The sequence below is a fragment of the Podarcis tiliguerta genome (genome assembly GCF_965153285.1).
Source record: "Podarcis tiliguerta genome assembly, chromosome: 10".
NCBI classification, from domain to species: Eukaryota; Metazoa; Chordata; class Lepidosauria; order Squamata; family Lacertidae; genus Podarcis; species Podarcis tiliguerta.
This window is the reverse complement of record NC_139543.1, coordinates 47,761,012-47,784,588: the sequence shown is the minus strand read 5'-3', so window position 1 is coordinate 47,784,588 and position 23,577 is coordinate 47,761,012. Positions and strand designations below refer to the sequence as shown.

At 43.8% G+C, this 23,577-nt stretch overlaps 1 long non-coding RNA gene across 1 annotated transcript in view; it reads left to right on the top strand.

The window, feature by feature from the left end:
• The first annotated feature begins 229 nt into the window (after positions 1–229).
• The window catches only part of LOC310658645, a 151,625-nt gene continuing 128,277 nt past the window's right edge, over positions 230–23,577 (top strand). Inside the window, exon 1 of the long non-coding RNA XR_014502401.1 lies at positions 230–333. This is a non-coding gene — a long non-coding RNA (uncharacterized lncRNA). The remainder of the gene's footprint in view (positions 334–23,577) is intronic.

Sequence of the window (23,577 nt, the reverse complement as noted above, 5' to 3'; positions counted from 1 at the left end):
GGGCAGATTAACACTTCGCCTTACCAAATAAGGTTGTCCTTATAGACATTTTATGAGGTCCCTACAAACTCAGTCTTTTGCTCAGTATCCTCCAATCACTCCCTGCTCCATCTCACACTCACTCACATTTTCTTCTGTGTGCTGTGAAAAAGAGGTGTGTGGTTGTTCGGAGCATGGTTGTTCAGCGTTCCACAGGGCGGGTGCCACTACCAAGAAGGCCCTCCGCCTGGTTCCCTGTTACCTCACTTCTTGCAGAGAGGGAACCGCCAGAAGGCCCTCGGCGCTGGACCTCAGTGTCCAGGCTGAACAATGGGGGTGAAGACGCTTCTTCAGGTATACTGGGCCGAGGCTGCTTAGGGCTTTAAAGGTCAGCACCAACACTTTGAATTATGCTTGGAAATGTACTGGGCTGAAGAAATCTATCTGAAACCTCCCTCACATTTTTGGAGTCATATATGAATGCTGTTGAGGCAGGAAAGAATTCAGGAAGAAGATGTAGTGTTCACCCTGGCCAATCTTGCATTTACGTTTGCAGGAGGAGTTGATTTGAAGAAGAGGTCCTTTAAATCAAAGTCTATTTCAGCATCCCATGCCATATGAAAAATGACTTCATAGTTCCATGCTTCTGTGAAAGAGTGGTCCTGAATCACAGGCAGGCAGGATGGGTTTCTAGGTATTGTCCCACCCAACCCCCTCCTGAACTGCAGCAGCTTGCCCTCGTTTCATATGTGTGTGAATGTCTTCATTTAGTTTCAGAATTAAACCTCCATGGTGATAATTTGGAAAGTCATTAGCGATGTTTTCCAAGCTGTGCTATGCTTTTGTGCTTTGTGTGTCACCATAAAGGCTTTTTCTTTACAGCAATATGTTAGCGACTGAGCTGGCACGATGTAGCAGGGAGTCTGGATAGACAGATAGGATCCATCAAACAGTCTTTGATCTAGCCCACAGGCTTGTCATTTGACATGCCTAGCAAACTCAATATACGAGCGAATTACTTATAGAATCCATGTGGGAGGACAGAGAAAGTTGGAGGAGTGATTGTTTATAGAAAGGGGCGGGGGCAGCTGGTTTGTTCACAGCTCCAGAAAAGGAAGGAAGATCGGGAATTTGATTTCGGAGATTGCTGAATACAACATCCAAAGCACAGCAAACTCAGAGCAAAAAGAGATTTGAAATGGCGGGGTGTAGGCAGTGTCCAGCTATTCAGTTGTGGTCCTGTGACACTCCTTTTGAAAAGCCTAAATCATTTCAGTAAGCCTCGGCTCACCTCCAGCTTCCGCATTCTGCCCTGCCCAGCGGCCAGCCATCTTGGCTAATGCTCCACCAGTCACTGAATAAAGGCAACGCTTTGCTTTGATTGGAAGAAAGCAATTCAAGCCCAGTCATTTACAGGACAGTCCTAACCTCTTCTCAATGTACAGATGAGAAGGTCAGGACTGTGTCTAATGCTATTGCGCTAGCACAGTTGAATTGGTTGCGCTTTGGCCCAGCTACATAACCAAGACTTTCCACTCATACGTAAGAGATGGAGGCTGCAGTTCTAACCCACCTTACCTGGGAGTGAGCCCCAAAGAATTCAATAGGACTTTCTTCTGAGCAGACATGGTTAGGCTTGTGCTGTTGGGGAGCATTGCTCAAAAGTGGGAGGACCAACTGGGCAGCAGTGCGAGTGGCAAAGAAAAAGTGAGCCCCCCAAGACACAGCACAGCATTACCAACCTCCTTTCCCCTCCTTTTCTCTCCTGTGTTGGTTTTTAGATTGTAAGGTCCTCCGGGCAGGGACCTGTCATCTTCTAAAGTGCTGTGCACATTGATGCGCAGCAATGACAACAGCAGAAACAATATTGTCCTGTAAACATAAACGGGACTGAGGAGATTTGGGAGGCAGCAGTGTTAGTAGGGATAATCAAAAAATTCAGCTGCATTTTAGTGTGAATTTCTCCTCATATACGGGTGTTGCACCCCATCCCAACCTCTGAGCAGTGCAAGATTCCAGGGGTTCCAAGCACATAACACCCCATATTCTAATGGGATGGTCCTATGCTCAAGGCAAGGCACTGTTTTCTGTCTTTTGGCCTCCTTTAGAAGTTATATAATTTGTTTTCTTTCTCAACCTTAGTTCCTCGAATGGTCATTTTCAACTCCCTTTGGTTAAATATTTACACTGCTGTTCCTCCCTTTCCAACTTCCTGCAGCTAAACAAATGGCTGTGGCTGATGTGAAAAATGCTTTTATATATGTACCCTTCTTCCTGATATTTTCCAAGAAATGTGTTTTTGCAGGTTTACAGGCTGGAAGAGGGTGAGTGGTGCAGAGACTTTGTTTGTACATTGGTAGTGTTCTTTCTTTGGAAAGCTCAGAGCCACTTCCATAGGGCTCCCATCTAGGTACCACACAGGCCTGCCTGACACCTGACCCCCCCCTTTTTTAATGATGGGGTCTTTCCCATCAGCTCAGCTGAGAAACCATCTTCCATTAGGTGACTCCTATTGATCATTCCACCTGGCTGCAACTGAAGGAGAGATGGGATTGCAGGGCCTCCTCCATCAGCTCCTCCTCTCCCTCAACTATTTTTAAGCATTGTAAGAATGGTTATGTAGCTTTAAGACTGGGTTCCTGAGCTTGCTTGTTTCCTCTTCTCTCCCCACCCCTTCTTCATCTTGTGTTGTGTTTTTTAGATTGTAAGGCAGTGGGCAGGGACTGTCGTGTTTTAGATCCGGGCACAGTGCACGGTGCATTTGGGGCATTTATAATTAATAACAATTTAAAAACCATAATCACAATCAATGTCAACTATACCTCTGGTCTCTCCATATTTCACCAGTAGCTATCTAGTGCTTAACACATGGCCATTTTTAACTTTAGGTTGTGCCCATTGTCAGTCACATTTCAGAGTTGCATATGGTAAGTTACTAGAGTTGGGAGATATCTGGTTTTCTACATTGCAATATATTATCAGCAAAGCATCACAATATATTGATATATGATACTGTCTGAAATAAGGGTGGAGCTATGTAGAGCCATTGGCGGGCTTCATGGTTTTCCCCCACGTTGAGAGTTTTGCATGGCAGGCGCAGGCGCACACGCAAACACAGACACATCATGATTTGCGATATATTGCCGGGTCAAAAATTATGAAACCAATATCACAGTATGGACTTCAAACCAGTTTTGGACAATCTATCGATGTATTGCTCAGCCCTATTAGTCACAACACCTAAAAGGAATCTTCAGGTTTACGCAGAAGCAGCAGGAATGCTACTGAATACCATTATCAGTGGCTATTGGCCACAATGACTAGGTTCTACGCCTCTGAACAGAAGTTGCTGGGAATCACAAGTCATGCTTGTGGGGTTCCCATAGGCATCTGGTTGGCCACTGTGAGAACAAGATGCTGGACTGATCCACCAGGGGCTCTTTTTATGTTCTTCAATACTTTTCTTTCTGTATTTTTGTATTTGCTACTCAAGACTCTAGCATTCACTCATGTGATGACTAACTTCCTTTTTGTTCCATATATTAATTAGTGAAATGAATGTTTGCATTCTCGTACATAAATGTGTCTGAGCATATTAGTGAGAGGTTTTAATGCTGCTTCTCTCCCACAGCACAAGCCTCTATGTGGAATTGCGGGTGACCTCTTTTAACGATGGCATACAATTTGGTTGATGAATCACAAGTTTGCTTGAGTTTTAGGCTATGTTTGTGTCCATCTCTGCAGAGTCTATCCTGCTCCTCTCCATGGTAACAGTTTTGTCTCTGACATCATCCAGAAAGAGGGCAGGAAGGTTAAAAATTCCTGTGGGGCTGAAGATGCAGAAGGGCTTGATGTCGCTAGAATGGGAATATAGCTTAATGAGAGCAAACCGTTAACCCTTCCAGTGCTGAGCAAGAGCAACATTAGAAAGCCAAGCTGTCCAGAGTGCTGGAGAGGCAAGAAGGGCTGTAGCTCAGTGGTAGAACATAGGCCTTGCATGCAGAAACTCCCAGGTTCAGTCCCTAGTATCTCCAAGCCCTGAAGAGCTGCTGCAAATCATGGCAGAAAGTCCTAAGTTAAATGGGCAGCGTCCTCTATACCTGCGTTCCTATGCTTCTGAAGAACTAGTCTGCACATGGCTCTCAGCTGTGAGGGATCAAATAAACAAACTGCTGTGGGGTTTTGCCCTCTGAGAAGGCCTTCTTCTCAGGAGAAGAAAAGGCTAAGGAGTAAATCCTACACAAATCTAGAGTGGAGTCCCTAAGATGATTGGATGGCACCTTGTATGCCTCCTTTCAGCAATTCCTGCAGCCAAGCTGGTGCCAAACGCATTGCTCTGCTTTCCTTTGGACCACATCAATGAGGCCAAGAGGGGGGTCTTGTTGTCTGGGCAGCCCAGGTTCTCCATACACACTGCCCAAACTGGTCCCCGGGGAGGTCACTTTGGTGTTGCTAATGCTTCACCCTCCAGAGGCACACTCTCAAGACAGAAGTACACCAAAAAATTTTGGGGGGAAATAAGTATGAATACAATGCACTATAATAGGGAACCCTGTTCCTTTGGCATTCCAAACTGCTGGTGGGGAAATTCAAGGCCTTTTATTCTACCTCCTTCCTGTTCTTTAGATTTAAACTGGGTTTGGACTAGACAACCCATCAGAATATGTCTCCAAATAGAGCATTGTCCCCTGTAAAGTAGGACATGTGGCCAGTCTGCTTGCATTAATATAGCAAATTTTAGGCATTCATAACATTGTCTCAGTAATCCTTTCAACTGTCTTACAAGCAGCCCACTGTTATTACCCTGATATTGAATGTGTGGGGTTGAGATTGAGAAACCTCTGGCTTGTCTAACACCACCTTTGGATAGTTGCATGTCCCCAATGCAGCCATTTTCAAAATGCAGCCATGGACTGAAGACACATAAGGAGAGGGGATACATTTTATTCATTTTGGATTTAAAGGCAAACCTACCCAATCTGCACTTTCTGAAACCATGCATGGACTGAAGCATAGCCACCTTTGGTAATTAATCCTTTTGCAAATGTTCCAACGCCACATAATCCAGCCACATAATGTGTACCAAAATGCTTATAATAAAGTGTGCACAAAAACACAATTTTTAGGTTGTTGTTTTTTTTTAAAAAAAAAAAAAACATACAAAAGTGCATCCTATTGAGAGGAATTACTTTGCAAAAAAGCCTATATTGGGCAAATGTGTGTATCAGGAGAAAATTGCACTTAAATGCTGATGAATTTTCATGATGACCATAATATTCACAAATGGGGAGAGCTGACTGAAAAAATGAGAAACAGAGAGAATTTGAAATTGACAGATTTGTGCATCTCTATTGAGAGATTGGGAATCAATATATTTTCCCCCAGAAAGAAAGCAAAAAGGGTTCTTACAGGGGTAATTTTTAGCAGGCAACCGCTGGGCAGAAAAGGGTTTAGAACTGGCTACTGCTGATCCTCATCATGTTAAACCATGATATATTGTCAAATGCAGTTTAGGCCATTGTTGGGTAATTGTGTGAGACAGACAGAGGCCAAGTATATCTTTAGCAAAAGAACAATCACCCTCTTGGTGGACAAGTTATTATGGAGTATAATTCTGTTAATTTATTAAGGCCACAACCCTCTGCATCTTGACTTGGGACTTAGTGCGATGTAGTTCTGAATAATAGGATTGGTCTATAAGGGTTAATTATGTAGAAACAAATTGCCTGGTCCCTCCATTTTTATTGGCCTGCTTATTATACATGGCACCATTGCTTTGTTATGGAGGGATGAATAGATCTGTCACTTGTGGTTTCTCTCAGATAATCATTTCCCCAGGTTTAAGACCAGCTGACCACATTTCTACATCAGTCAGTGAAATTATTTTTTAGGTCCTCGTAAGAACTTGTCTTGGGACGCGGGTGGTGCTGTGGGTTAAACCACAGAGCCTAGGACTTGCTGATCAGAAGGTCGGCGGTTCAAATCCCCGCAACAGGGTGTGAGGTAACAGGCAGCTTTCCAGATCCCCAGTCTCTCTTCACACCTATGTTCTCTTGCACTGCCAGTGGTGTTCTCTATTCTATCTTAATGGCTGTAGCTTGGCTAGGGTTACCCCTCATCCCACAACCTACAATCAAAGACTAGAAACTCAGCATGCACAAGGTCTATGCAATATTGGTGTAACCCCCCCCCCCCCCCGTTCAGCTTACTCTAGTTTCCAGTTATAGCCAGTTATAGCCCTTCTCTTGGGCATTTATTTATAGTCCTGGTTTTCACCATCTCATCAAGCAGGTTAACTTGGGGTTCTCTGCACGCCAGATGGCAGACTGCATGACAACAGAGGGCACTAGCAATTAGCTGCCTTCAGAGGTTTTATGCACAGGCAGTCTCACACTTTAAAAAGTTTTAGCTCTGCTAAATAGAGCTCACGGATGATTCTCACAATAATTATTAAATATTTTAGAAAACGTTGGTATTCCAAAATATAGCAGAGGCGGAGGTGGAGGGGAGTTTGGAATATAAAACACCACATTTCAGCAGAGTGTGGGAAAGCAAAGAAATGTCTAACTCAGGGTGATCCAACCTCTCAGACAGTGGCGGAGCTTCATGCTCCAGCACCGGGGGCAGGGGGCGCTGCCTGCGGGGGCAGGGCGCCCAGCTTGGGCGTGGGGGCAGCCGCAATGGCACCCCACCAGGATCGCGCTGCCAAGGGCAGTGCGCTCCCCCTGCACTCCTCTTCCTCTGCAAGTGCTCTCAGACCAAGTGGGCCATGAGAGTACTTTGACACAGAAACTGGGGACCTCACACTGAATTAAATTTCCATGTTGTAAATTTAAGTGATTGCAATACAGTTAATTTTATTTAATGATAGATGATAGATGATGATAGATAGATAGATGATGATAGATAGATAGATAGATAGATGATAGATAGATATAGATAGATAGATAGATAGATAGATAGATAGATAGATAGATAGATGATAGATAGATAGATTAGATAGATAGATAGATAGATAGATAGATAGATAGATAGATAATAGATAGATAGATAGATAGATAGATAGATGATAGATAGAAAGATGATAGATGATAGATAGATGATAGATAGATAGATAGATAGATAGAGATAGAGATAGATAACTAGATGATAGATAGATGATAGATAGATATTTAAATAAATGCACAATAAATAGATTTAATGTATTTATTTATTAAACAGATTTGATACACATACAGATGTAGGCGCTTTTGTTAACAAGGCACATATCAATGGGATGTCTGAGATAGAGGATTCTTGACAAGTTGACCGATGTCCGCCTTGAGGTTTGTTGTTGACATCCGCAGGCAACTCTTGAGTGAATTGTCTGCTACGTTGCTTCGAATTCTGGACTTTATGAAGTTCATGTTTGAAAATGCTTGTTCACAGACACCCACCCACACACTCTATGCTTCTTCTCTGCACTAAAACCCCTTTCTCTCCCCCATCAATTGGTGCATCCCAAAGCTCAAACTTCTCTGCACTTTGTAGACCTGTGTGCCTGCCTGCTGAGTCTGGTATCTGGGTTACAATTGTTAATGAGCATCTTCAAGGTACCTCCTCAAGGTTCTTTAAACCAGGCAGCTTGTCAAAAAGGATGACTTATTCAAACAAAGAGCAGTCCTCCAACAGTTCTTCAAATGGAGCACTGTCCTCTGTAAAGTAGGACACATGGCCATCCTAAGATCACGATTCCTCACTCGCATTATGATAATATGCCTTACCCTAGGACAGACTATTTGTTCATCTAGCACAGTATCATCTGTTCTGCAGCTGTCATAAATTTCAGCATGAAGGAGTTTTTAGTCTCGATCATTTTAGCTATAGATGCCAGGGATTGAACTTGGGGCATTTTCATGCAGAGTGTATGCTTTTATTACTAAGGGATGGTCCCCAAAGTGATCGTCCAGCTGATGGCCATGCAATTATTTTGAAAGATAAGAGGGACATTTTACAGTGACGTTTGCTAAAGCATTGCTGCTCTCACAAAAAGCACACCATTGCAATCACGATGTATTTTTGACAATGTAGTGACATCCCTCCCTACCCCCAAAACCCCCCAAACCATCCATGCTTTTAAGCAAAAAAAACCAATGACCTGTGTGTTTGTGGGAGGTTTTTATTCTCCCATGCATCGATATATTTGTATGTATATAGCATTGGTAGAACATATTTTGAAACAGAGTTAGAAAAGAAGGGTTTGTTTTTTTTTAAAAAAAGATACAGGTTCACTGAGGGAATAAGTGAGACGTTATAAATGAAGAGAAAGAAATTAAAGGAGGGGGGAAGCAGTAACTAAGGAAGGGAAAAGAACAGCAATAAGAACGTACACTGGGGTTTCAGTTTAGAGCAATAATGGCAAACAGGAAGCTTTGATTCTATTCACGACAGTATAATAAACTCACCTGAGATTTAACAACCAACTTCCTTGTCGAATCCAAAAAGAAAGCAGCTTGAAAATACAGAGTTTGGGTTATGCGGGAGAAACCACTGATGGTTTGAATGGGCTTGATTTGATTTTACAGACGTCACTAGTCCCAGAGCTTCAGCCTGCCACACCCACAAGAAGCAAGGAGAGCCCTGTTTATGCATTTTGGAAACCATCAAGCTGAGCCTAGATGAGAAAGTGTCCGGCTCGCTTTCTGAACAATATTGTGCAACTGCATAGTGGACATATAGGCAACACCTTATATTGGAAGCCCACTTAGCAGTAAACATACTAACATGTTTCCAGATTTCGCCTGGAGCACACCAGAAAATCTACTGCAGGGCTGGGAAACATTTTGGGCCTGGGAAGCCAGACTTTTATCCCCTCATACAACAGGACAACTCTTAAGAGGTTAGTGGGCATGCGCACCTGTCAGTCATCAACACGGGATGACATAAAGTTACAAAAGCAGTTGAACAAGGCTATTTATTACCTTGTGGGTTTGGGCCTCTGGTTGGCGCCAGTGGGAGCAGGATGCTGGACTAGATGAGCCACTGGCCTGATCCAGCATGGCTCATCTTGTTGTATCTAACGTATATTGTGTACAAAGGAGATGATATTAAATAAGTAAAGATCCCTGCCTTTTCCAGGGACGTTTTCCCTGAGTGCCAAACTGGTCAATCTGAAGGGCAGGCAGCTGCTATGCAGAGATGCCCTCAGTGACAAAATCTGTAGTCCTGCCATGTCCTATCCTTACAGCTGCTGACAGTTAACTGTTTGCTGGCCTTGGGCCAGACCGCCTACTCTCCTCCTTTCCACCCCCTTCATATTCTCATCAACTCTCATTTGGCAAATGGCTCCCCAAACTGCTTGTCATTTCCTTCTTCCTTGGTGCCAGACATCTGCCTGCAAAAGCTGGCATCATCGACGCAGCACTCTTTTGACAAGGAGTTGTTTCGCCCTGTTCTAGAAAGCCGGTTCATTTCCCCCCCTTTTATTTTAATAGTGCTGTGTTGCATTTTTGTTGAAGTTCACCCAGAGCTATAGTTGGTCATAGAAACTGCTACTAATGAACACTCAAGAGAGTGGAGCACTTTGCACTACATTCCACGATTTGTCACCCAGTTGAAGTGTCCCAGTTTTGGGTTCTCTTAGGCAAAAGCTTGTACCTCATTAGAGATACAAACGTCTTCATGATGGATCTGTAAACCAGACTAATGGTGTCCCTCTTCCTGGTCAATATCCTTCCATTCTTCGATCTTGCTGGTGGCATGAACTTTCTTTTGTTTTCAAAAGAGCCTTGATGGTATCATTGCCATTGCTTCTATGCACCCGTTTCTTACATGTCACCTGTGGTTCCACCCACTAAACCTCTCACGACTGAGTCTACACCTGGCTACATCACAGTCCTAGAGCCCTGCTTTCTCAAACACCCTGCTTGCAAGTTCTCCCCTCCCTTTTGAGACTAATCCTTTTTGACACTGCATCTAACATTTAGAGGTACACGTGCAATTGTGCAAATTCAACATTATTTTATCTAGCGACTTGAAAAATTCATAAGTGGAGGGAGCATGTGTGAATAAATAGCAGTGACACAAAGCTCAGTTCAGGGGCAAGGAGGGCCAAAAGGGAGATGAAGTAAGAATGCTCACTTGGACCCATCTAGGGATCAGCAAATCTTTCAATTTTGGTTCCTCTCTGTTTCTCATTTTGCCAGTCTTAAGTTTACCTCTCCGCATTTCCACATCAGTTTGGAATTTATTTATTTCAAAGTCCTCATGAAAATTCACCAGCATTTTAGTGCAAATATCTCCTCATATACAGGCTGCTAAGCAATTTTGTTTCATATACACATTTTTGCAAGAAATTTACAAGGCCCTTGACACCTGTAATGTGCATTAGTCCCATGACTGTAATATGATTTAATTGTTTATAATTCTTAATTTAAAATTGTTGTAACCCATCCTGAGACCTGTATGCATTTTTACAAACAATATATCCTAATATATGCATTTTTGTACGCATTACTTGGCTGGAGAACTGTACTGCAAAATTGAGAGACATGCAAATCTTGACAGACATCCGTTTCAGTTCTCAGATTGCTTTGGAAAGTGTCTGATAGCTAGATTCACCTTTAAATGTGAACTGCATCAAATTTATCTTCTATTCCTTGATGCATCCAATGACTGCAATCCTTTGATCGCTTACTTATGAGTGCCCTACGAAGTAGTTATGCATAGAATTGGACTGTGTCCCTTCAGTTCAGCAAGAGACATTGAGAAAACTCTATGACTACCCAAAAGCTTGGTTCTTTCAAGATGACTTGAAAAAATACAATTTATATCCCACTTGATTGAAAAAACAAACCCCAACAACCTCAAAATGGTCTACAAAAGATAAAACAGCAAAACCAAGAAAAATTTACAACCCTACCTTAAGACATACAAAAAAGTTAAAATACCCAAAAGATTAAATTAAATACAGTTATTAAAATATGCATCCCATTTCATCATCATTTGGTGCTGAATGTCACCTAGGATTTGCATCCAGCAAAATGAACATTACAGTGTTACAAGTCAGGTTTGAACTTTCATGCTCCCACTGATCCAAAATTACATAACTCTGAAAAAAAAAATATTTGTTTTCAAGACCGCAGTGTTCTATTATTCAGGGTCAAAATAAAATATGAAGGAGGCTTTTAAAGGCAATGAATGTTCAGAGGTCAAATATAAAAGTATAATGAGGTCGCCATCTGTGGGGTCATTAGGGAGGATAAGTCTGCTTGAAACTGGTCCATGCACTTTATGGCAAATTATTACTGCAATATCTTTTCTGCCCTGGTTACTTCTTAACAACATGTGGTTTGAATATCCTCCCTCTATGTACTGTTTACTCAGATGTTTTTAGTTCTTCTTTTAAATCTCCAGGTTCTTCTTTCTCCTGGCCTCCTGACCAAGTCATTCACTGCGCTGTGATGTTACATTAGGGACAGGTTTTAAAACTTGCACAGATACCAGTTTCTATTTCTAGCCTCAAAGGAGCACAAGGCTCAAGACTCCCCTCGACCCTGTCTGAAACTTGCAGCATCCAGTTAGAGCAGCCTGATACCTCCATTAGCTACAGCTGAAAACCAAAGCCGCTCAAGGCCATTTAGCCAATGGAGTGGAAGGCAAAGCAGAGAGCTTAGACCAGAGCTATTATGGAAATTGCAAGCTGGCAACTCTGAGGTGCTCAGTGTCATCACAGAGGTGTATCACAACTTCTTTCCCTTGGTGGCTCAATGGGATGTAAAATTTCATGAAATCTCAAAAGACGAATAAACTTTTCAGCTGCTGCCAGAGCAGTGAATAGTCAGGATGCATCTGTACTATGTTTAGCTGTGTCTATCAATTAAATACTTGAATGCCCCTCAAATCCCATTACCAGTATAGTGGTACCTTGGTTTTCAAGTGTCTTGGAAGCTGAACATTTCGGTTTTCGAACACTGAAAACCCGGAAGTAAATGCTTTCCATTTCAAGTGTGCCTTGGAAGTCGAACGGCTTCCACTGTGTGTTTTTCAATTTTCTCAATTGAATTTGCAGCCAGCCCTTTGCACCTTGGTTTTCAAACGTTTTGGAAGTCAAACGGTCTTCTGGAACAGATTACCTTTGAGAACCAAGGTACCACTGTATTTACTAGCTCTGTCTTGGGGACCAATGATTATGAGAGTGCCTGTCTAGGGCCGACAAAGACTTTAATCTGGCTCTGCCCAGCCAGAATCATACATACAACCCATACATACAATGTGGAATCATACAATTCTAGATGCAAGGGTCATGTGCTCCAACCCCTTGCAATGCAGGAATCTTTTGCCCTACAAGGGGCTGGAACCCATGACCCTGAAATTAAAAGTTTCATGCTTTACCTACTGAGCAATCCCTGGTGAGCTAATGGAGAGACCCTGTAGTCCTGAGCTGTAGTCCTGATGTTAGTTTACTTACATAGCCTTTGAGCTATGGCTTCATTCACATTTATTGCATGCTCTCCTATTCATGCTTGGCTTTATTTGTTGTGTTGCAATACAGTTCCCACTTACCTGAGGCTCTGGGGGAGAGGTATGGCTGTAGCCTCATCATAAGCCCATCACCCTCCTGTGCAGCCTGTAGAAGTAACGGAGATGACACAAGGTTGAATGCAAGTGAGCTGTGCGGAAGCAAGCTATCGGCTAGCTTGACAGAGCCTCTTTTATTGGCAAAAATAAACAGCTGGAAAGCAGTAGTGAAACTTTAACATATTTCCATCTAAGCACATTTCCAACATTAGCAAATACACGTGTCAGCAGGTGCTTCCCTCAAATGTCCTCCCCCTCCCCGATACTTGATAACGTCTGCTTTCCCCATCATGCTCCAGCCAAGCGATATGTCTAAGCAATTTGTGAAAGTACAAAAGGTCAGGGGGAAAACCCTGCCTTCTACCCAAGAAGGCAAAAGGTCAGGGAAAGCATCTTTGTGTGAGGCTTGCCTTCACAAAATGGAGTGTTACCCCTACAGCGGCCATAGCAGGGAAGTCTGGAGCCTCCCATTTCCAACTGCAGTGGCTGACAGGGAAGGGACCCATTGCAATGGCCAATCTGGTCGCAGGGGAAGGGGTGGATCAGGCCCACCCCCTGCCAGTACTTAAGAGGGTGATGTTGTGGAGTGAGCTCTATTTGTAGGCCATTGCTGGATTGATCACCCGCCCACCCAGACTGGGAGAGGCCTGTACAAAGGTGAGCAGGCAGGCTGACTTGAGGCCATTGCTATGATTTATTCAGTGGATGTATTCAGGGCCAGAGCATATTTTTGTTCTTCAGACAAATTGGCTGTTCTGCAGGTTTTCATCTGCCTCCCAGCAACAGTCACAACTTGGGTGGATAAGGCATTGGCTTGCATCCTTAGCTGACCCCTGTTAAAGGGGTCCAGGAAGGGTCTCTCTGTCCAGGAGCCCACATGGGGGCCCAGCATCTTTCTCAATGGTGGCCCACATGCAGTGGCGTAGCGTGGGTTGTCAGCACCCGGGGCAAGGCAAGTAATTTGCGCCCCCTAACCCGTGGATTTGCGCCCCCTAACCCTATCCCCCAGATGTTGCGCCCGGTGCGGCCGGCCCCCCCTGCACCCCCCACGCCACGCCACTGCCCACATGGGGCTGATAACATCCAGTCCATGTTAGGCGTGACTCCCGAGCTCTGGGTCAACCCCACCATATGTATCAACCAGCAGGCGGGCTGCTTGATACCAGATACATACCCAGTGCCTTGGCCAAAATCTACTTACATCTGTAATCTGTAAAAAGTTGTGGCCTCTTTCAACCCAATGCCAATCTCTTGTGTTTATTTCTATGTTTTCTGGCCCTTACCACTATGATTGCCATATTTCAAACAGTGAAAATCCAGTAACGTTGTTGAGCTTTTCAGCCAAAATCGGAAAATATGCGGTTTTTGAGCTATTTTTATGAGGAAAAGGCAAATGTGACACTGCCAACAAGGACTGTCATACATCTGGATTTTCCCAGACATTTGCCTGATTTCCACCTGAACACTGCTGCTAACTGCAGTATTCTGCATATGTCTGGGGAAATCTGGATATATGGCAACCTTACTTACCGCGCTGCAGGCATCATGTGATGGCAAATAAGGGGTACTTAAATGTTTGTTCAGAAAACACTTCTGAAAGTTTGGTGCAAAGCGCAGTAATATGCAGAAGTTCTGAGCATGGGTCTGTTGCATCTGAGAATCAAATATATTAATTTGTTGACTGTAGAGTTTGTTTCGCTGCAAGGGAAGGAGGGGGCGCTAATTGGCTTTTTGCAAGGAAAAGCCTTGCTGGCTGCAGGCAACTGAAACACGACAACCACCAACTCATGGCTCTGCTTGGTTCAAAGAAATAGAAATTTAATAGAATACAGCCCATATCATAATGAGTACAGCACATTGCTAATTCCGTGTCTCAGTCACTAATCCCAACCGTAGGAGAAATGTAATATATGCACACGCTGGGACAGTTTTAATTTGTGGCTTGATGAAGGAGAAAGTGATTCAGAACACAGGGATGAGAAATGCTGCCAGCTAAGACTGTAAACTAATTTTGTCCACGACACACTTTGTATAATGCACATTTGTCACTGCATGTGGTATGACTTGACACGCTCTCTTATACAGAATGATAGCTTTCAACCCTTTGAGAGAGAGAGAGAGAGAGAGAGAGAAAACCACACACCAGAGGACATGTTAATTAGCAAATAAATATGGCATTAAATCATAGCTTAGATGGGGATTTTGCAGGCTGTCGGAACAGCATATCGTATTAAAGACAAAACCTGTTTTATAGCACAAGCCTATGTTTGTCTACTAAGCAGATATTAGCACGCATGGCTAAGGGTTAAACTGCCATTTTATTTTATTTTTGAAAAATCCCCAAATTTTGTGAATGCCAATCCAAACCTTACCAAACAGTGAGCAAGTTCTTGAGTCCACCAAGGTCTTCTTCAGACAATGTAAATGCAAACAAAGCAAGGGGGGAAGTGGCGTGAGGGAGGGAGGGAGGGAGGGAGGAAGGAAGGAAGGAAGGAAGGAAGGGTGGAAGGAAGGAAGGAAGGGTGGAAGGAAGGAAGGAAGGAAGGAAGGAAGGAAGGAAGGAAGGAGGGAGAGCTGCCCCACCAACCTCAGTATGCCCTCAGTCAGCCCCCCCACCTGCCTGACTTCTATTTGCAACCAGTCTATGGAGTAGCACTGGCTGTCTTCTTCCTCCTCTTGTGCCTGGATAGCTCAGTTGGTTAGAGTGTGGTGCTGATAATGCCAAGGTTGCAGGTTTGATCCCTGGATGGGACAGTTGCATATTCCTGCACCACAGGGGTTTGGACTAGATTAAGGTTACCAGATTTTTTAAAACAAATTCGGGGACACGTCTTCTACTTCTTTTGAAAAGAGAGGGGGAAAGTTATTTTTAATAAAGTTATTTATTTATTTATTTTAAAAAGGAGTAATATCTTCCTTTCTGTGGTCTCCTCTGTCGCGTGGCCTTCTTCTGGGCCCCAGACTGCTCTCTTGGAGCGCTAGCCACCATGGAGTAGGCTCAGGTTGGGCCTGGGATCAACCACGTGTCCTTGCTCTCCTGGTGCTCTCCTACCTCTTCTCCTCAGTGGCGGCAGCGGTGCTGCAAGGTCGGGGCTCCCCTCTTTTTTTCTCTTTCTCTCTCTTCCTTCTCCTTCTTCTCTCCTCCTCCTCCCTGCATCAGCTCAGGGGTTTTCCTGGCCCCTGAGTGCCGCTGGGCAGTCAGCCAGGCACTCTTGCTCCCGGCTTGATTTGGGTCGTGGGGTGTGTGTGTGTGTGAGTCAGCGGTTCCCCCAGTTGACACGCCGGGCGTCCCTGGTTCCCCTTTGGCAGTGGCAGCAGCGGCAGCAGTCTCAGCAGCCCGGAGCCAGCCTGGTAGCATAGTTGGCTCTGGCTGGCTTCAGGAGCTGCTCACTGCCAATGCGCCTGCCATTTTGCCTCACTGGAAGCCCCCATATGATGTGACTTGTGCCATTGAACCAATCACGCAACATTCATTCCCTACTAATAAATCTACAACACTTAAAATATAAATCCGGGGACATTAAATGAAACCCGGGGACATTCCAGGGATGGATTTTGTCTGGAGACAGATTTGTGAATCCGGGGACTGTCCCCTGAAAACGGGGACATCTGGTAACCATAGACTAGATGATCCCCAGGATCCCTTTCAACTCTATGATTCTACGGTGTTTGTGTTGCCATTTTAGAATGCAGCAGGGAGGAGGATGCAAGCCAGCCTAGAATGCGCTGGCTCCCCCATCATTGGCTCTGGCGCCACCTACTGTCTGTCTTCCTGATGTCTGCCTTGCCAGTCCCAATGAGCCCCAGCCACTACTGCTAGGTTGGAATAACTAGCATACAAGAAGTTGCTCCAAAGACGGCCTCTTCAGAGTTTGCAAGTCTGGAGCTCAAAAGTCACAAGGCTGCAAGCGTGATGATGGCGGAGCCCATGGCACTCACCCAGCCTCCAATGGAGATGGGAACGGAAAGTGAGAGAGACCTCAGCAATGATTCATGTTGCCTTGTTTCCCCGTTCCTATAAAACATACAAATTTTTGCCTTTCTTTTCTGGGCTGTCTTCCAATTGCTGTCTTAGAATTTCCATTTGAAAATTTGTCACCATAATAGCAGTGTGTATATGTATGTCCACACAAGACAACCCCATCGTGATGTTTTTTAACGGAACTTGTATAACAACAATTGGAATGCAGCCCAGAAAGGAAAGACAAATTTTCTACATTTAATTTTACATGAATAGGGAGACAAAAAAACAGGGAGACTTTAACTACGTAAGTTTAACGAGAACAGTATAAAACTGGAGTTTTTCCCACAAGAAATAGTTAATGTGAATTCTTTTTTTTCCACTGGAAGACATATTGTGAAGATTATGAATGCAAAATATAGAATAGATATGTTACTGTTGGAAACCTTGATTCAACAATGAGATTTGCGCAAAGGGAAAAATGATTGGGGGCTGTTTCGATTCATTTCCCAGGTAGCAGGTGCAGGAGAAGAATGAGACGTGGGCTTGTGTAGAAGGTTCCAAGTGAATTACATTTCTCTCTCTCCCTCTCTCTCTCCCTCTCCCTCTCCCTCTCTCCCTCTGCCATTCATTCCTAGAAAGCATCATTAATGAAACTGAATGAATAGAAGCAGTTGCGAACAGCATCTGTCAACACACCAATGAAAATATTACATAGGAATTCAAAGGATCACAGAATCGTAGAGTTGGACATCTCCTATCAGTAAGCAACAGAGACTGATCTGCTGGAAAGCTAGAGCCAGCGAACCATTTTGCTATACATGTAGGATCAACCTTGGACATTTGGAAAGTTTTGTTTTTTTAAACCCTCTCTTCATTGGATGCTGGAACTCATTGAACCATCTCCTTACTGCCATGTATTTGCATACTGTTGCATGCCACCCCAAACTCTGAGCAGTGCAAGATCCTAGGGGTTCCAGGCGCCTACCTGGGGTTCAGTTTCCTCAGAATATAGCACAGTAGAGACTGTGGGGTCTTTAGGATATGGTTTATTTACCCATATGTACAACCTGAGCCTAAGATGGAGGGTCTCACAGCATTAACACTCTTCTCCTATAGTCACAGCCTTGGATTCAAGCAGAAATCAAGCATGGCTCTTACTCTCAGTTTTCTCCCTGCTTCTAGCTCAGCTCCCAAACAAAACTCAACTCTCTGGCTGTTGTCCTCCTAACTACCAGCCAGGTGAGGGAGGGGGCCCACCCATGTGTTCTCTGGCACAGAGCAACTTCCTTTCTTATACTAATGACCCATACTTAAGGGCCAGTATAATTCAACAACGGGATTCTCCATTAGATTTTAACCCTTGCTGGATCCAGGAATTAGCAGGGGCTCAGGCATCCTACAGCCTAACTGCACTACTACCAAAACCCACAACAATACATTTATCTTCTTATTCAGCCCTAAAGGCTGCTACAGTTGCTTATAGTGATAAAACAGGCCCTGCCCTCAGCTTTGCAGTCTAACAGATGTGACACAAAATGAAAAGGGTTGCTTTTGCTTTTTTTTTTTTACAAACTCAAACACTAGTTTTTTAAATGCAGAGTTCTTGTAATAATAATACAGTGGTATCTCAGGTTAAGTACTTAATTCGTTCCGGAGGTCCGTTCTTAACCTGAAACTGTTCTTAACCTGAAGCACCATTTTAGCTAACGGGGCCTCCTGCTGCCGCTGTGCCGTAGGAAGTTCTGAAACAAAGTTCTTAAAGACCTGAGGTAATATTTCTGGGTTAGCGGAGTCTGTAACCTGAAGCATATGTAATCTGAAGCGTATGTAACCCGAGGTACCACTGTAATAATAATAATAATAATAATAATAATAATAATAATAATAATAAATTTATTTATATCCCACCTTCCCCAGCCGAAGCCGGGCTCAGAGCGGCTAACAACAATAAAAGTAACACAGTTTACAAAGAGCTGGAATGGAGAACAGAAAAGAGGAGTCAAGAGTTGCTGGCTTCTCAGCTGAGCTGATGGAATGGTCCTGTTCCCCCTTTTCTTCTTCTATTGCCACTGGATGGAATGGATGCTGTCAGATGAGGGAAGGGGGAACCTGATGGTTCTGGCTTTAAGTTCTCAGGCGGATGCCTCCTTCCATTCTATCCCTCTGCTAATAAGGAACCTTGAATAATCTTCTCTCCCTTGTGCTTCTCAGTGAACCTTGGCCCCTGGACCTCACCAGGCTGATGATGCTCATCCAGCCATTCCTAAAGCCTCATTCTAAACCCTATGGATGAAAGGAGCTGAAAACTCTAGTTACTGCATTTATATCTCAATTTTCTGCTATGGAACTCAGGGCAGAGTAAACCTACTGCTCATCACTGCATCCGCCTAGCGCGCTCGTCACTGCACATCTTTTGACTGTGAACTCTGTGAATCAATTATCAGAACATTAGCTAGGGATGGGGGAACCTGTGGCTCTCCCAATATCAGTGGACTCCAACTTCATTACAGTAGGTAGGTGTCAAAAACGTTTTTAGTAATCCTCCATCTCAGATTTTATTATGAAGCCTATCAAATTAGGCACTTGTTAACTTTTATGAACAAGAAAAAGAAGAGACATGGAGTGCAAACAGAGACAGCTTTATTGGCAAAAGATAACCTGAATGTATCCCCTTTAGCAAAATGGAATGGGGGCGGGAAAGAATTCCAGATGACAATTCCACTGTAAATTACAATAATTTTCAAAAAGCTAATGCAAGGAATCTCTCAGTTATTACCAGTTCAGGGACACTCAGATGTTTAGCAGAAAGAAAGAAACATGAATCAGGAGGCACTTAAGTGTGATGTGTTATTTTGACTAAAATATTACTATAAGAATGCACAATGTTTCTTGAGAGACACATGTTACAATTATAGTTGAAAAATGCAGGAATTACTTGGCCAGAGTTGTATCAGTTTTTCATTTTTATTAGATAGGGTCATATAATGGAAAAAAGAGTCAGAGAGCTGACACAGGACGCAGATACATTATTCAAAAAACTACATTTTAAATGCATTATAAACCTGCAATAGCAGATGGCGCTGGAGAGCAAAAGAAACTATTTGCAATTTTCCATAGCGGTCCCCCCCCCCTTTTGTTATAACGATATAATTTCTGACTTACGTATAGTGCTTTTTTCTGTGTGTAGATCCACCCACACAAGTTGCAATTAGGGAGTATAGCTCAGGCTTCCTCAACCTCAGCCCTCCAGATGTTTTTGGCCTACAACTCCCATGATCCCTAGCTAGCAGGACCAGTGGTCAGGGATGCTGGGAACTGTAGTCTCAAAACATCTGGAGGGCCGAGGTTGAGGAAGCCTGGCATAGATTATGAAAAAGCGTTGGTATCTAAAACCATTTAAAAAAACCACAACCACTCATATTGCCTGGTGGGTTGGAACAGTCCTGGGCTCAACTGGGGACTGAAGAAGAAGAAGAAGAAGAAGAAGAAGAAGAAGAAGAAGAGTAGTTTGGATTTGATATCCCGCCTTTTTCGCAGAGGAGAAGGTTGCAGCCGGGAGGTCTCAATTTATAACATACCAGCTGAGCTTATCAGAGAGCCTCCATATCTTGCACATTCTTGGGATACTCCCTTTGCTCTCCTTGCCAGAAAGAAAAGAAAACGGAGAGGGCGTAAACAGAAGAGGGGTTGCAGGGCTGGACTACGAGTGAGGCTAGGTAAAAATCCCCACAAGCCTGCATTGCCAAGTCTCCTTGTATCAATGATGTCCTTCCAAGATGGCGGCGCAAGCACTTGCAGCGGCTCGGCACTCCGGAGACCGGTTTTTAGTGATTTGTGTTTTATTTTTATTTTTATCATTGCTGCTATGGACTGTGAACACTCAGGCACAAGTAATTTATAGTCGTCAAGAGCTCTTAAGTATCGGCAGAGGAGAAGGTTGCAGCCGGGAGGTCTCAATTTATAACATACCAGCTGAGCTTATCAGAGAGCCTCCATATCTTGCACATTCTTGGGATACTCCCTTTGCTCTCCTTGCCAGAAAGAAAAGAAAACGGAGAGGGCGTAAACAGAAGAGGGGTTGCAGGGCTGGACTACGAGTGAGGCTAGGTAAAAATCCCCACAAGCCTGCATTGCCAAGTCTCCTTGTATCAAATGTGAGATCTTTACCCAACAAGGTAGAGGAGTTGGAACTTATTACCTCTCGGCAGAAAAGCATCCGGGACTGCTGTGTCATGGTCCTCTTAGAGACATGGCTGGACCCCTCCTTTCCACAGGGGCTTCTGCAGCTAGAAGGACGCTCAGTAATTAGAGCGGATAGAACCGCCGAATCCGGGAAGAGCAGAGGAGGAGGAATTTGTGTTTATATAAATAACAACTGGAGTTCGGACATTAAACAAATGGACACGCATTGCTCTCCTGATTTGGAGTACCTAGTGGTGAAGTGCCGCCCTTTCTATTTGCCACGTGAGTTTAATGTTGTTATAATAACAGCGGTGTATATACCTCCCGATGCAAACACTACTACAGCTATGGGCCACCTGCTAGCTGCTATTAGCAAACAGCAGCGGGCCCACCCGGATGGAGCATTTGTGGTTGCTGGTGATTTTAACCGAGCCGATTTAAGGACTGTGCTTCCTAAGTTCCACCAGTATGTTGATTGTCCCACTAGGGGGGGAAATAACCTGGACCGAGTATATAGTAACATCATGCATGGATACAAGACCAAGCCCTTGCCCAATTTGGGGCAGTCAGACCACATATCCCTACTTATGATACCATCATATAGACCTCTCGTACGTAGAATTAGACCATCAATTAGAGAGATACGGGTGTGGCCAGTAGGTGCATCTGAACAACTTCAAGATTGTTTTCGGAGCACCGAGTGGTCGCTTTTTGTGGGGAATAATGTGGACACATACGCTTCAACAGTACTGTTCTACGTTAAAAGCTGCATCGATGTCGTCACTACCACCAAACAAATACGGGTGTTCCCTAACAACAAGCCCTGGCTAAACAGGGATGTGTATTTGCTGTTAAAGGCAAGAAATGCTGCTTTTCATTCTGGTGATGCGCAACAGTATAGAGAAGCCAGAGCCAAATTGAAAAAGGGCATTAAGAACGCCAAAGCTATGTACTGCCGGAGGATCGAAAAACATTTTGAGAGCTCCGACCCTCGTCGAGTATGGCAAGGCCTGCGACAAATTACAGGGCAAAATATTAAAAACGAACTGGCTAGCAGCAGTGCGCACTTAGCTGATCAACTGAATCAATTTTTTAGTCGCTTGGAGGTGGGAACTGGAACTACTGACACTACAGCATTGGCTACCAGCACATCATCAGAAGCTACTACTGATAGACAACCATTTTTACTACGAACCTCTGATGTACAACGTGCCTTTCGGTGCATTAACATTAGGAAGGCAGCTGGACCGGATGGAATCACGGGACGGGTAATTAGGGACTGCGCTGCAGAATTAGCTGGTGTATTTACGGACATTTTTAATCTATCCCTGTCGCAGGGTTCTGTCCCTACCTGTCTGAAGACATCCGTTATAGTGCCAGTCCCCAAGCAGTCAGTGGTGGTATCTCTCAATGACTATAGACCAATAGCCCTAACATCTGTCGTTATGAAATGTTTCGAGAGACTGGTGCTAGATCATATTAAGGCTGGTCTTCCATCCACTCTAGACCCGTTCCAGTTTGCATACAGAAGAAATAGATCTACTGATGATGCTATTTCCATCGTTGTCCACACTGTACTGAGTCATTTAGAACGACAGGGAACCTACGCAAGGCTGTTGTTTGTGGACTACAGTTCTGCCTTCAATACAATCTTGCCAGACAGGTTATTTCTTAAAATGATCAATTTGGGTATACATCAGAAGATCTGTCTGTGGGTAAGGAATTTCCTGACTGACAGGCCGCAGACAGTGAGAATGGGACCTTACTATTCTTCTACTCTAGTATTAGGCACAGGAGCTCCTCAGGGATGTGTGCTAAGTCCCTTTCTCTATTCCCTGTACACATCCGATTGTACCCCACTGTATAAGTCCAACACAATCATCAAATTTGCGGATGATACAACAGTGGTGGGGCTCATTAGTGAGAACGATGAGACTGCTTATAGGAAAGAAGTACAGGGGTTAATTCAATGGTGTAAAGAAAACAATCTTATGCTTAACACCAAAAAAACCAAAGAACTCATAGTTGATTTTAGGAGAAAGAAAAGTGTATTTTTACCATTGCACATAAATGGCGAGGAGGTGGAGAGGGTTGGTAGTTTTAAATACCTGGGCATTTATATCTCTGAGGACCTCTCATGGACTGCAAATATTAACATGGTTGTGAGGAAGGTGCAGGGGAGGTTGTATTTCCTGAGAATGCTCAGGGGACTGAATCTATCTCAGCACCTACTCCTGTCCTATTATCACAGTACCATTGAGAGTGTCTTAACCTATAGTATATTATCGTGGTATGGAAGCAGCTCTGAAACGGATAAAAAAGCTTTACTGAGAATAACAAAAATCGCCCAGAATGTTATAGGGCTCCAGCTACCAACCCTGGATGAGATCTTCACGTCTCGCACTTTGAAGAAGTCACACAATATCCTGAGAGATCCCACCCATCCTGCTCACAACTTCTTTGAACTGTTGCCTTCGGGCAGAAGATATAGGACAATGAAAACACGAACCACACGTCTTCTGAATAGTTTCTATCCAAGAGCTCTGATTGCACTAAATAATGATCTCAGGGCCAGTTGTAAGAAATAGCAAGCAGGGAGTAGGAAGGAATGAGATAGGGTTTAGGTCATGTTATGCTTTTAATAGGTCATGTTATATTCTGGATTATGTATGTTTTATAGATTATGTCTGAATGGGATGAGAGTGTTGGAGGTACGTGCAAATGTGTATGTGAAGCCGGTCTTTGGGTGGGTGTTTGATTTTCGTTGTTGTGTATACTGTGTATATACGGACAATGACAATAAATTTCTATTCTTCTATTCTATTCTTTCACTCCCCTTCAGGAGTCTCAAAGCGACTAACATTCTCCTTTCCCTTCCTCCCCCACAACAAACA